The following is a 4,859-nucleotide window of genomic DNA, read 5'->3' as shown; positions in this document are numbered from 1 at the left end:
ACGTCCTCTTCCTCTAGACGTTTGTACTCTTCCCCGAAAGTTGCGTGGATATTCCTCTGCAGAAGAGAATAAAGTGTTTTTCGAATGATGACACTCTACTCGACCCCCTGTCGCGCTAAGGCAAGGGCTAGAGCTTCTTCCCTGTGGAAGGAAGATAGACCTCTCCTTTCCTTCTTCTCTCAGGTTCAGCCCTTCTCCCTAAGAGAGCTGTTCTCCAACTGTAAGATTTTGTTGGGTTTGCAACAACAGCTGGATGCTCGTAGAAATGAACCTTTCAAGATTTGAATCTGCCTGTTAAGAGGTACAGACTTTCACCTTCGTCTCCCGCTTCGCCGGGTCTGCTGATGTTTTGGAGCTTCTCGTCTGTCACCTAGAGAGAGTGTTTAGTGGCTTCCATCTCGTCTTCCCCGAGTTGAGGTGTTGGCCTTTTCTCTTGATCGCCAGGAGCGCGTCTTGCTCATTGGCGCTCTCACGCTTTCGCGCCTCACCTTGACGCCGGCGCGCACAGCCATGACGCAGGGCGCCACGCTGTGACTCTCTTCTAGTACTTGCCACGGAGCTCTCTTCCGCCATGACGCCCAGCGCCGATAGCTTCAAGTCTTGTGTTGACGCCGCCCAGTTGTTCATCATGTCGCACAACTACCCGCTTCAACATCTGATGTCCTTCTTAATTTAGCCAGTACTTGCTTCGCAGTACATATACTAAAATTGGAACGATACAGAGAAGATTAGCATGGCTTCTTGCGCCTGATGAGTTTTTAATCGATGATCAACGTTCCACATTTTTTATGTTTCTATATCATTTCTCTAGTTGAGCTTACTTCTTCTTCGCTACGGAGTTCCCGCTTACGTATCGGCGAATCGGAACTACTTTCACCACTCACTCAAGACCCTCCAGCTGCGGAAGAACATCCTCTTTCGTCACAGCCTTTGTATGAAGAGAAACTTCTTTCCTTCTTCTTCTTCCTCTGATTATCAGACTCTGGCTTTTTTTAAGGATCTGTTTCCTGAGACTTTTCAACCTTCAGCTCCCTCTCTCCCCTTCGCAGTTGTCTTTGTCTCAAGGGGGAACTCCTGGTTGCTTAAAAAAATGAAATAAAATTTTCAAGGGATATTTTAGATAGTGGCAAGACTGGATATCCTGACTAAGAACCAGAAAGTTTTATTTAAAAGTTCGCCACAGTTAGGAGTTATAAACAAAACAGTAATGGGTTTATCATACTTCAAAGGGATTTTTCATATAATGTAATGATATTGTCAGTATATCGGTGGTAATTTCCTCTTTAGCTATGAAATAATGGATCTAATGCGAAATGGACAACCCTCAAAGGACTTTTCAAGACGCATCAGAAACTTTTGGAATGGTGTCAGGGCAGTCAGTGGCAGTCAGGCAGTAGCCCAGTTCATTAGTCTGGGGACTGTAAAACAGCGTGCGCTGGCCAACCTCAGAGATTGCTTTTGACACTCTGCTTCATTTAGCTTCATTTTTAAAGTTATATTACTTTGCAGGTCTATTTTTGTCTTTTCCATTATGTCAGAAAACATCAAACTGTGTAACGGCAGACCTTGGTTAAATACACAGAGCCTTCAAAAATATCGCCACTCAAACCTCCTTTCCAGGTCATTCAAACTGCATCTCCTTCATAAAAAATCGTCGATCTCTTTACAAAAAGTAAAAAGAAGCTAAATGTTTGCATGGAGGGGCTTCCATGGGAAGCAACACGAGACCCGCACTCGACGAGAAAGAGTTTTTTCCCAGAGGAATGTCACTTCCAAGAGAGGTGGCAAGTGACTCCTTTCATCTCCAGATCCTTTGCAACCAGGCTTCATTTTGCACAAGCCTGGAAAGAGTGAGGGGCAGACGTTTGGTCCCTCCTACTGTTAGAGAGGTTACTTGATTCCCTTCCTGTCTCTTCCTCCTTTGTTTTTGTTTCAGAGAACTGCCTTCCTGTCAAACAGAAAAATTGTTTGACCTGCTCGAACAGATGTTCGAGAAGAGAGCAGTGGAACAGGTCTTGACTCGGTGTTCCCGGGATTTTACAACAGATTGTTTCTAGTCCCGAAACATTCAGTAGGTTGAGACCTGTCTTGGACGTCAACAGGTCGAACAACTTTGTCCGAAGGAAAAGTTCAAGATGGAGACCTGCAGTCAATACTAGGAGCCCTTCATCCCGGGATTGATGGTATCTTTGGATCTCCAAGATACTTATCTTCACGCCCCAATTCATCCACGTTCGATGAAGTATCTCAGGTTGTCTTGGGGACAAGACTTACCAGTTCAGGGCTCTCTGCTTTGGACTCTGCAATGGCCATACCACGTTGAAAACACCGCTTCGTCCGATGAAGAACGTTGGGTCTGGTCAGTACTTGGATGGTTGACGCCTGGGAACACCAGATGCTGTTGGCGTCACATTTTGCTCTTCGAGGGTGTTTCTACCTGAAAACGTTGCGATGCAGTTGCATTGCACGTTGATCTCACTCTACTTGGACGACTGGTTGATTCGAGCTACGAAGGTGTCTGGAGGACCTTCAGTTGACTCTGCAATCTCGTGAAGTCCCTGGGACTTCTGGTCTGTGGAGAAAGTCGCAGCTGATCCCCTCACAGTCCATTGTTTGTCTGGGAATTCAGATGAATTCAGCGGCTTTTATAGCGTCTCCGTCGCAAGAAAGGCAAGTTCAATGTTGAAAAAGTTTCGGTCTTCTTGGAAAGGAAACATGCTAGGTGAAGGAATGGAATGAGTCTGCTGGGGACCATTTCCTCGCTGGAGAAGTTTGTTTTCTGGGGAGTCTGCATCTCAGGCCTCTTCAGTTCTTTTTGTTGGAGAACTGACAAAGCAAGGAAGACTTGAAAGAGGAATTGAGAATTCTTCCTTATATAAAGAGGATCTGTGGTGGTGGCTCGATCCAACGGAAATTGCAGAAAGGGATCTCCCTCAAGCTTCTGAACCCCAACCTAGTGTTGTTTTTCCGACGGGTCGTCAACAGGTTGGGGGCAACACTAGAGGGAGAGAAAGTGTTAGGAACCTGGAGAGAGGAACAGGTGTCCTGGCACATCAACATCAAAGATTTGGCAGCTATCTTTTAGCCTCCAATTCTTGAGGTCCAAGTTTGCAATCGTTGTTCAAGTAGTTCTAGCAACCTCAAAAACAGGGCGGAACACACTCTTGTTCCCTGTTCAGCCTTGCAAGAGAGATTATTCCTTTGAGCTCTATGCTCGCAACATTACAATTCTCACAAGATTTGTTGCAGGGTAGAAAATGTTCGAGCAGACCTGCTCTGTTGGCGCCATCAACTCCTGCCGAAGGAATGGACCCTTCATCAGGAGGTTTGCCAAGATTTTTGGAAATTTTGGGGTCGCCATCTTGTGGATATTTTCACGACCTCAAGAACAGCGAGGCTTCCCTCTGTAAAGCTCATCTGTACTCGACCCTGGGGCAGTGGCGATAGTTGCTCTTCCTGGGATTGGACGGGAATAGATGTTTACGCCTTTTTCCCCGTTCTAAATTCTGGGAGAAGTCATTCGCAAGTTCTCGGCCTCACAAGGAACAAGGATGACTCTCATCCCCATGTTTTGGCCTTGAACCACTGGTTCTCGGAGTTTCTCTTCTGGTTGGTAGGACGTTCCGAGGACCCTTCCTATGAGAGCAGACCTGCTCATACAAACCCACTTCACGAGATATCTTTGAATCTCCCGCTCTGAACCTGACTGCTTTCAGACTATCGAAACTTGGTCAGAGCGAAGGGGTTTTTCTGGCCAGGTGGCACGGGCCATCGCTAGAGCCAGAAGTTCTTCATCTAAAGGATATATCTAGCGAAGTGAGCAACCTTCAAAGGTTGGTGCAGAAAGAAGGGAGTTTCCTCTTCCTCTGATCATCTTTGAGCCAAATAGCGGATTTTCTCCTTTTTTAAGAGAAAACTCGATAGTTAGCAGTTCCGACTATCAAGTGTTATCGGAGCATGCTTTCGATCTGTTTTCAGACACAGAGGATTAGATTTGTCTGACAATAAGGACCTCCACGATCTTGAGATCTTTCAAGACGTCCAAGGTTCCTCAGCTGATTTCCCCTGCTTGGAACTTGGACGTTGTGCTCAAGTTTTTGATGTTTAGTCCTTTTTGAGCCTCTCCATTCTGCATCTCTTAAGGATGTTACTAGAAAAAACGGTCATTCCTCATTGCTCTGGCGCGCGTAAGAGAGTGAGAGAAGTTCGAGGCTTTCAGCCGTCATGTGGGCTTCAAGGAACACAATGCTGTCTATTCTTTAAGCCCTAAGTTCTTGGCTAAGAATGATAGGTCTTCTAACCCTTGGCCTAGACACTTTGAAATTAAAGGTTTAGCAGACCTTATTGGACAGGAACCTGAGGGAGTTCTATGTCCAGTTAGAGCTCTCAAGTACTACCTTAAAAGAACACAGGACACTCGTGGTCCATTGGACAATTTATGGTGTTCTGTGAAACAACCAGTTAATCCCATGTCGAAGAATGCACTGGCATTCTTCATTAGGAACGTCATTAAGGAGGCACATTCTTGTTGTGACGACTCCAACTTCAAGTTGTTGAGAGTTAACGCCCATGAGGTGAGGGCAGTTGCTACCTCCATGGCGTTCAAGAAAATATGGTACTCAGTGACATTTTTAGTGCCACATTTTGGAGAAGTCAATTCGGTGTTTGCCTCACACTCTTGGCAAGATGTTTAGGTAGCATACGAAAATTGCTTTTTCGCTGGGACCATACATTGCTGCTTCAGCAACCTTGGGGACTGGGGGTAACTCTGATCCTTTAATCCTGTTTAGGAGGGGTTTTTAATTGTGTTTTTGTTGTGTTTTTATGGTTGTTGGGTCGATTACTGGAGTCAGTCTTCC

At 45.7% G+C, this 4,859-nt stretch overlaps 1 non-coding gene across 1 annotated transcript; it reads left to right on the top strand.

Annotated features, from left to right (window-relative positions):
- The first annotated feature begins 679 nt into the window (after positions 1 to 679).
- Positions 680 to 787, top strand: LOC136837792 (U6 spliceosomal RNA). Its single transcript, XR_010852776.1, has one exon. It is a non-coding gene; the product is annotated as a U6 spliceosomal RNA (small nuclear RNA).
- Positions 788 to 4,859: the final 4,072 nt, after the last annotated feature.

Source organism: Macrobrachium rosenbergii, chromosome 59 (assembly GCF_040412425.1).
Source record: "Macrobrachium rosenbergii isolate ZJJX-2024 chromosome 59, ASM4041242v1, whole genome shotgun sequence".
In the NCBI taxonomy this organism is placed as follows: Eukaryota; Metazoa; Arthropoda; class Malacostraca; order Decapoda; family Palaemonidae; genus Macrobrachium; species Macrobrachium rosenbergii.
Note: the sequence above shows the minus strand (reverse complement) of the source record. Positions and strands in the feature narration are given on the sequence as shown.